At 42.0% G+C, this 10,000-nt stretch overlaps 1 protein-coding gene across 1 annotated transcript in view; it reads right to left on the reverse strand.

Annotated features, from left to right (window-relative positions):
- The window catches only part of LOC145417565 (uncharacterized), a 63,809-nt gene that overhangs the window by 38,517 nt on the left and 15,292 nt on the right, over positions 1-10,000 (reverse strand). The gene's annotated exons all lie outside the window — the stretch shown is intronic.

Genomic DNA, 10,000 nt, shown 5'->3' on the forward strand with positions numbered 1-10,000 from the left:
TTCTCTTTATGCTCCATCTTCCCAAACGCCGCCTCTCTCTCACACCAAGTTCTCTCTCACTCTGTCTCTCTCTCACTCTCCCTCCCTCACTGCCAATCAATCAATCAGCCAAACTCTCTCTCTCTCTCTCTCTTTCTCTCTCTCCGACACACACTCATTTACACACAAGGACTTATACATACAAACGCCTCGCCTCGCCTCTCTCTCTCTCTCCCTAATGACATCTAATTCTCCCACTTCCAAAACGCATTTTAATAACACACACACACACACACACACACACACACACACACACACACACACACACACACACCTTTCGTAATGCCACAACAAACACACAAACACCACAAACAAACAAACTCTTCGTCCACTCTGTTTGCGCCCAAGATCGTAAACAACAAATGCAAATAAACACACACACGCAGGTATGGTTCTGGGTCGTGTGTGTTTTTTCCCGACACACACACACACACACACACACACACACACACACAAATCGTTCCCGTGTGTGTTTTTTGCGGACAGACACAAAACAAACACAGAGGTGGTTGGGATATGTTTGCGCGAAATAAATAAAATGATAAATTTTTACTGCTGACAAATGGAATGTTTGCTTTTGTGTTTGTTTATCTATCTTTTTTAATCCATCTATCTATCTCACTATATCTGCCGCGCTGTTTGTCTATCTATTTTTGTCTATCTATCTATCTATCTATCTATCTACCTATGTCTATCTATCTATCTATCATTCTCTTTATGCATTTAACTTTCACACCATCTCCATATTTTTTTTATCTCTCTATCATTCTCTTTATCTATCTATCTATCTATCAATGGAAGAACAGATATACCTGCCTGTTTAACTACCATGCCTTTTCATCCATCTATCTATCTATTTATCTACCAATCTATCTATATAATTACTAACCCTGCATCAAGCAAGTGGCTGCTATTAACAAATGGACACTTTCTCTCTCTCTCTCTCTCTCTCTCTCTCTCACACACACACACACACACACAAAATGCATTCTCATGGTAAGGTCATGTAACGCAGTGTGCGTGTGTGTGTGTGTGTGTGTGTGTGTGTGTGTGTGTGTGTGTGTGTGTGTGTGTGTGTGTGTGTGTGTGTGGAAGAACAACAAACTTTCATCATCATCATCACCACCACCACCACCTCATTACCCCCACACTAATGACTGGCAAAGCGACCCTAGTGTGTCGTCCTCTCTCTCTCTCTCTCTCTCTCTCTTTCTCTCTCTCTCTCTCCTTCCTTCCTTCCTTTCTCCTTCTCTTGAACCTTTCCTACTTCTTCCCTTCGCTCCATCTGTCAACTTTCCTTTTCCCTTTTCGTAAATTCTCTCCTTCAACTCCTTCTTCATTCCCTTCTTCTGTTCTCTCTTCCATTACCAACCTCCAACCTTCCTAACTTCACCTCCGTCCTTCTTATTTCCTTACCTAATTCCTTTACTCGCTTTTTTCCTTTACTATACTATACTTTCCTCCTCTCTTTCTGTATTCTCCTCCCCTTTTCCTCTCTCCTCCCTTCCTCTCCCTCCCTCCTCTCTACCTCCTTCTTTATTTCTCCTCCCCTTTGTTATCGTATTATAATCACAGTTCACAAAATCCAGTATATATTTCAAGCCCAATGCCCACTTCTCAAAAATACTAAACGATACAAAGATCAAAGATAATGGTATGACGCTCAAAAGATAAAAAAATAAATAAATAAAAATAAAAATAAAAACACCGCCATTAATTATTTTGATATTCTGCACAAAGCCTCAGTGGAATTAAGCTGCCATATCCACTCACTGGCGCTGTTCCGAGAAATATATTTACATTTTGATCTGTTTCGACGCTGCAGGCTTCGGTTCACTCTCTCTCTCTGCCTGTCTCTCCGTCTGTCTGTCTCTTGTCTTGTCTGTCTCTGTCCGTCTGTCTCTCTCTCTCTCTGTTACTTGAAACATGTTTATAATTGAAACTTTTTGGACACTACATGCTCCAGTTCTCTCTCTCTCTCTCTCTCTCTCTCTCTCTCTCTCTCTGCGGGGGGGTGAGGTCCTCTAGAACAGACTGCTAGAGCTGTTCCGATAATGAAAGGGTTAGTGGTGACAATATCAACAGCAACAATTTTCTTTTCGGTGTTAGCTTACCCTAACACCTCCTGCTAAGCGATTTATCTTGCTTATTACACCTTGCCGTCCTTTACTGTGCTACATCACTCATTCCAATATCACTATACTCTGGACAAATAACGTACTGAACTCTATTACCCTACAGTATCCAAAAATAAATCGCCAAGGAAAAGGTGTTAGGGAGAGAATACGAATAATGTCTTCCAGGGTGAATAACTGAGACGATAAATTGGTTACGGCCTTGATTATCCTATTTTTAAAGAGGTCATTCTGTGTAAATAAAATCTTGTAGGAAAATATCGAAGCTGGCCTCTTTCCAACTACCGTGTGTGTGTGTGTGTGTGTGTGTGTGTGTGTGGGTGGGTGGGTGGGTGTGGATGTGTGTGTGTGTGTGTGTGTGTGTGTGTGTGTGTGTGTGTGTGTGTGTGTGTGTGTGTGTGTGTGTGTGTGTGTGTGTGTGTGTGGGTGGGTGGGTGTGGATGTGTCGGTGTGTTTTCTCTGTGCCAATTTTCTTTATTTTCTTCCTCTATCCTTCCTCCTTCTCTCCCACTCTCCTCCACCACCTCTCCTTCTCTCTCCTCCTCTCCCTCCCTCCCTCCTTCCTCTTTCTTCCCTCCCTCCTCCTCCCCTTCTTCCAGTTTTCCTCCCCGACAACTTCTGGTCGCTCCAGTTAATTTTCTATCTCGGGTTTGATTTACGGGGGTCTGGCCTTCTCTCTCTCTCTCTCTCTCTCTCTCTCTCTCACACACACACACACACACACACACACACACACACACACACACACACACACACACACCAGTTTAAAACGTTTACAGTATTTTCTACCAGCGATCGCCTCTCTCTCTCTCTCTCTCTCTCTCTCTCTCTCTCTCTCTCTCTCTACGTTTTACGAATTAGTGTGTTCACATGAAAGATTTACGCTCAAATATTTTTCAACGCAATTTTATGTCCAAAGTTGCGTATGCACGTATTAGAGAGAGAGAGAGAGAGAGAGAGAGAGAGAGAGAGAGAGAGAGAGAGAGAGAGAGAGAGAGAGAGAGAGAGAGAGAGAGAGAGAGAGAGAGAGAGAGAGAGAACAAGTGAGGATAACTTAAATAATAATCCAAAAATTCCCTACTCCATCAACAAATAAATAAATAAATAAATAATAATAATAATAATAATAGTAATAATAATCACTCCATTATACCATTTACAATATTACAGAAACATAATAAACAGAAAAAAATCCGGAAATGAACTTACAAAAAATAAAAATCAGTTCATTCTATTTTTTACCCAAATTTTGTCTTTCTTTTATTTTGGACTTTTTTTTATAGATTTTTTCCAATTTATTTTTCATGTATTTTTTTTTCCTCCATTCGGTTTAGGAGTCGAGTTTATTTCCTCTCTTTAGTTTTGGTTTTTATGGCTCTATTTCTCTCTCTATTTTTGGGTTTAAAGAAAGGAGATAGGGGAGGGGAGAGAGAGAGAGAGAGAGAGAGAGAGAGAGATAGAGAGAGAGAGTTATGCAGAGCCATCTCGCAATACACCAGTCAAATAGCACTAGAGGTAAATGAAATATTTCGCAACACTAGAGGTAAATGCAATATTTCGCAAACTCACAATGAAACAATATTCTCTCTTTCTCTCTTGTTCTTGTTCTTCTCTTCCTTCTTCTCGCCTACTAATACTCTTCTTCCTCTTCTCGCTTTTCCTCCTCCTCCTTCTCCTCTTCTTCCTCTTCTCGCTTTTTCTCCTCCTCCTTCTCCTCCTCTTCCTCTTCCTCCTCCTACATCCAGTAAGATATTATGCAAATTAAACATCATAACCCCGAATGGATCTCTCTCTCTCTCTCTCTCTCTCTCTCTCTCTCTCTCTCCCTCCCTCTCTCTCTCTCTCATTAATTCATATGTTCCTAAACCTCCATCCTGCCTCACTCTACCACACTCTGCCTAACCTTACCATCTCACTGCCTTACCTGCCTCACCTTGCCACTCTACCTCCCTCTGCCTCTCCCTATCTCACCCTGCCTCACTCTACCTCACCTAGCCTAAGCCTGCCTCACACTACCTCACTCGAAATACACCTGCCTCATTTTTCCTTAACCTGCCTCATACTTCTCCTTGCTTCACTCTGCCTCATACTACCTCTCCCTGCCTCATACTTCCCCTTCCTGCCTCACCCTGCCTCTCTACCTCAAGCCCCTTTCACCATCTTTTCCTCTCTCTTATTAATTTATACCTGCCTCACCTTCCTCTCTCTCTCTCTCCCTCTCTCCCAAGCACCAGTCTCTCTTGTTAATTTTTATATGCCTAACCTACTCAGTCATTTCCCATGCCTGTCCCTCCTCCTCCTTCTCCCTTCCTTTCCTCCTTCCTTCCTTGCTTCTTCTTACTCCTCCTCCCTTCCTTTCTCTCCCTTCTTCCTTCTTTCTCTTTCTTCCTCCCTCCCCCCACCAACAGACTTCACCTTGTTAATTTATATCAGCCTTTCTCTCTCTCTCTCTCTCTCTCCCCTTCCTCTCCCCTCCGTGTACCTCAGTCTTACTTTTTTCCTCTTTTTTTGTAACTCTCCTCTTTAATTTTCTTATACTTCCCCTCTCATCCCCTTTCCATTTTCTCCACCTTCCTGAGCCCCCCCTCCCCCCCTTTTTATTCACTCTCTCTCTCTCACTTCCGGGCAAACTTCCCGCCCTTTCAGAAGTTTCTCTCTCTCTCTCTCACACCCACCCACCCACCCACCCACCCACACACACACACACACACACACACACACATTTCTCCTCCTCCTCCTTTTGTCTTCTCTTCTATCCTCCTTTTCCTCCTCCTCCTTTAGTCTTCTCTTCTATCCTCCTTTTCCTCCTCCTCCTTTAGTCTTCTCTTCTATCCTCCTTTTCCTCCTCCTCCTTTTGTCTTCTCTTCTATCCTCCTTTTCCTCCTCCTCCTTTAGTCTTCTCTTCTATCCTCCTTTTCCTCCTCCTCCTTTAGTCTTCTCTTCTATCCTCCTTTTCCTCCTCCTCCTTTTGTCTTCTCTTCTATCCTCCTTTTCCTCCTCCTCCTTTAGTCTTCTCTTCTATCCTCCTTTTCCTCCTCTTCCTTCGCTCTTCTCATGCTCATCACCAATTCAATTTTCTCCTTCACTTCCTCCATTCTCACTCTCTTCTTCCTCTTCCTCTTCATGACTCCCTTGCTTTTCCTCTTCCCCTCCTCGCTTCCTGTTCCCGTCAACTTCATCTTCACAAACGCTCTCTCTCTCTCTCTCTCTCTCTCTCTCTCTCTCTCTCTCTCTCTCTCTCTCTCACGTGGCCCTTAGAATATACCCACGTGTTTCTGATTACATTCTCAACCCATGTAAACAACGAACCCACGTGCTTCTGTTTTAATCCCCAGCCAATGTAAACGACCCCACGTGCGTCATTTTAAATCCCCAGCCAATGTAAAGACCCACGTGCTTCTGTTTAAATCCCCTTCCTACGCGCTTCAGTTTAAAACCTCATCCAATGTAAACAAAAAACCACGTGCTTTTGTTTACATTTTCCAACTAATTTCCCCCGCAACTCATTATCACCGGATCATTAAGGCCAACAAAGTAATTACACCCCAGCTTTTACTGGTTGGCCTGTTTGTCCTAATCACCGTGGTTTAGTTGGATTTAAATTGGCGTTCTTATCTGGGGTGTTAATTGGGGTGATACGGGAAATGGGGAGAGCTTAGGGTGAAGTGTTGTTTTTGCTGCTGTTGTTGTTAAAGAATGGAGGGTGTTTGAGTGTAAGTTTGTTTGTATTTAAATGAGTACTGTCTGTCTTTTTCTGTCTGTCTGTCTGTCCATTCATTATCTACCTACCTGTGTACCTACCCACTGTCTGTCTATTCATCTGTCTGTCGGTGTGTCTCTGTCTATTATACACACTCCATGTTTATCTATCTATCAATCTGCTTATCTGTCTATCTGTCTGTCTCCCTATCTAAATATCTGAGTATCTATTTATCGATCCGCCTATCAGTCTATCTATCTAGCTGTCTATTTAGGAAGCTGGAGAAATATGTGCAATTTTGTCGAGTATATATTATGTCCGTGTCTATCCGTCTACCCTTTCTATCCATCCATCTATCTATCTATCTATCTTTCTATATCTATCTATCTCTACGTCTATGGATTTGGTAGGCAATTACTACTGTTATTAAGAAAACGTAAGTCTGAGTAAAATTTAGTATCTATTAAAACCTCCCTGTCTATCTATCTATCTATCTATCTATCCATCCCTCTGTCTATCTATCTATCTATCCATCCCTGTCTATCTATTTATCTATCCATCCCTCTGTCTATCTATCTATTTATCTATCCATCCCTGTCTATCTATCTATTTATCTATCCATCCCTGTCTATCTATCTATTTATCTATCCATCCCCCAGTCTATCTATCTATTTATCTATCCATCCCTCCGTCTATCTATTTATTTATCTATCCATCCCTCTGTGTATCTATCTATCTATCCATCCCTCCGTCTATCTATGTATTTATCTATCCATCCCTCTGTGTATCAATCTGTTTATCTATCCATCCCCCTGTCTATCTATCTATTTATCTATCCATCCCTCTGTCTATCTATCCAGGGAGCGAGTATGTTATAAAGTGAACGAGGGTGTGACGGTAATTTTGTTGATGTATAAGTCTGATAATTACGGTTTGTCTGTATGTACGTATGTTTGGATTTAACTGCCTCTCTCTCTCTCTCTCACTCTCTCTCCCTCTCTCTCTCTCACACACACACACACACACACACACCCAACATCTCCCTCCATCCAAACCACAAATAACCCCACTCTATACTCAATGTTTTCATCTGACGGAACTGGTTCACCGCCATAGCTTGGATATTTAGTCCTGATAGCATGACACTCCACGAGCCCTAGTTATGGGGCAGGAATGAATCTCCTTGGTTACTAGTCAGAATCGAACCCCCATCCTTGCAACACCTGGCCATTAACTGATCTGAAAGGGGTGAGGGATCTTCGTGAGGTAAAAACAAAAGGGTTATAATAAAGGGAGTGTGGTTTGGCCAGTCCCGTCGCGTGAAAACACCCCCACGGACAGCCAACCCTTCTACTTTAACCCTTATTAAATACAAAGGCAGATTTTTTCGCTAAGTTTGTGAGGAGTTGTAAGTCTCTCTCTCTCTCTCTCTCTCTGTCTGTCTGTCTGTCTGTCTGTCTGTCTGTCTGTCTGTCTCTCTCTCCATCTGTCTACCTGTCAAAACATATATAAGTCAAACACATTCACTCTCGCATCCCCCCCCCTCTCTCTCTCTCTCCCTCTCACCCCGGATTAACCTCTGCCAGCGATACAGTAAATTAGCCAGTCATAAATCCCTTGAAAATGACCGAAGAGAAAAATCGTCTGAGGGAGGATTAAACAGGACTGATGGAGGATTTACAAGGGGTTTGTGGAGGGATTAGGGGAGCGGTATTGGGGGGTCAAAGGTCAATTAAGGGTCAGAAGGTAAGTTAGATGGAGTTACATAGATTATACATAAACGTGAAAATTGCCACGTTCTCTGTCACGTGTGTGTGTGTGTGTGTGTGTGTGTGTGTGTGTGTGTGTGTGTGTGTGTGTGTGTGTGTGTGTGTGTGTGTGTGTGTGTGTGTGTGTGTGTGTGTGTGTGTGTGTGTGTGTGTGAGAGAGAGAGAGAGAGAGAGAGAGAGAGAGAGAGAGAGAGAGAGAGAGAGTGAGTAAGGCATATTTTATAAACAAACATAAAAACGAATTCATTATATCTTTTTTTCGCCACTTTACACCCAAGCATAAAAAATGGAGTTGGGTAGGCTGACAGGATTATTATGATTTACTAGTTTCTATACGAAATTTATTTTTTTATTTTATTTATTTATTTTCTTGGGGGGGCTAGATCACAGGCACAACTGATATTACTCTCTCTCTCTCTCTCTCTCTCTCTTTCAGTCTGCTTTTGCCCTTCTCTTTTTTCCCCTTCCTTTTTCCTCTTCTTCCTCTTTTTCTCTCCTCTCTCTTCCTCCCCACAGAACGTAAGCCACACCCATCATTCATGCTTTCTAAATTCACAGCCCAGTAAAATATCAATTAATAACATGAAAGAAAGCTAGTAGTCATCATCACCATCATCATCATCACTATCATCATCATCATCACCATCATCATCATCATCATCATCATCATCATCATCTCATCATCATCATCATCACCATCATCATCATCATCATCATCATCATCATCATCTCCATCATCATCATCATCATCAACATCATCATCACCATCATCATCATCATCATCATCATCATTTGGAACTAGGCTTCTACAGATATTAAACTGATAATTATAGAGAAATAATAACAGAAAAGAATCACAGAAATAATAAATAAAAAATATCCAGAAAGTAATCAATAAAGGTGGAAAAAAATTATACAGTAAAATAAAAATTAGGTAACATGAAAATATAATGCAAAAAAAAAAATCGAAACACAACAAAGGGAAAAGAATATAAAAAAGCAAAATTATACAAAAATATTTCAAAATTGTCACATAGATAAAATAAGGAACAAAGAAAACAAAATATAATAATAATAATAATGGTAATAATAATAATAATAATAATAATAATAATAATAATAATAATAATAATAATAATAAACATCATCATCACAACCACTACCATCACCACCACCACTATCACCACCACCACCACCACCACCACCACCCCCGTCATGGCCTTCTTTAACATTAAAAAATAAAAGTAAAACAAAATATACCTCCTTTACTTCCTTGACCCCTGACCCCTGACCCATGCTGACCTTTCACTTTTCATTTATTTATGCCAGGTAGGGGGACCACTGATGCCATAATCATTGTTCGACAGCTTCAGGAAAAATATATTGGTAGGAGAAGGGATCTTTATTTTGTTTTTGTTGATTTGGAAAAGGCCTTTGACAGAGTCCCTAGAGAGGTGGTGAAGTGGGCAATGAGAAAGCTTGGCTTGGAGGAGTGGCTAGTTAGGGTGGTTATGGCCATGTATGTGGGTGCTCACACCCAGGTGAGAGTGAATGGAGATTTGAGTGATGAGTTTTCCGTGAATGTTGGTGTGCATCAGGGGTCAGTCTTGAGTCCCATGTTGTTTATCATGGTACTTGAAGCCCTTTCACGTGACTTTAGAAACGGACTCCCGTGGGAGTTGTTGTATGCTGATGATTTGGTGTTGATTGCAGAGAACGAAAGGGAGGCGGAGGAAAGGTTTAGGAAGTGGAGAGATGGTATGGGGCAAAAGGGTTTAAGGGTAAATGCAGATAAAACAAAAGTGATGATATCTAGGGTTGGTGGCGGTACTGTCAAAGACGAGGGAGAGTGGCCATGTGCAGTTTGCCACAAGGGCGTGGGAAGTAATTCCATCTTGTGCGGTGTGTGTGATAAATGGGTGCATAAGAGATGTAGTGGTATCAGAGGTAAACTGCGAGATAATGCTGATTTTATGTGTACGACGTGCCGGGGTGAGCAGGTGGAGATTGTCAGACGTGAAAGGATTGAACTTGCAGGTGAATCTCTTGAGTGTGTGGAAGAGTTTTGTTATTTGGGAGACATGTTGTGTGCTGGAGGTGGGGCTGGAGCTAGCTCTGTGGCTAGGGTAAGAAGTGGTTGGAAGAAGTTCAGGGAGCTCTTGCCTCTCCTGACATTGAGAGGGCTCTCCCTACGTGCTAAGGGGTCTTTGTATGCAGCATGTGTTAGGAGTGTAATGCTGTATGGCAGTGAGACCTGGGCAGTGAGGGAGGAAGATATTCGCCGGCTCAGACGTACAGAAATGACAATGATTTGGTGGATGTGCAGTGCGTCCCTGCATCCAAGGCCTGGAGGGGCT

The sequence above is a fragment of the Coenobita brevimanus genome, chromosome 110 (genome assembly GCF_032717465.1).
Source record: "Coenobita brevimanus isolate Jiangsu-jjx chromosome 110, ASM3271746v2, whole genome shotgun sequence".
Classification (NCBI taxonomy): Eukaryota; Metazoa; Arthropoda; class Malacostraca; order Decapoda; family Coenobitidae; genus Coenobita; species Coenobita brevimanus.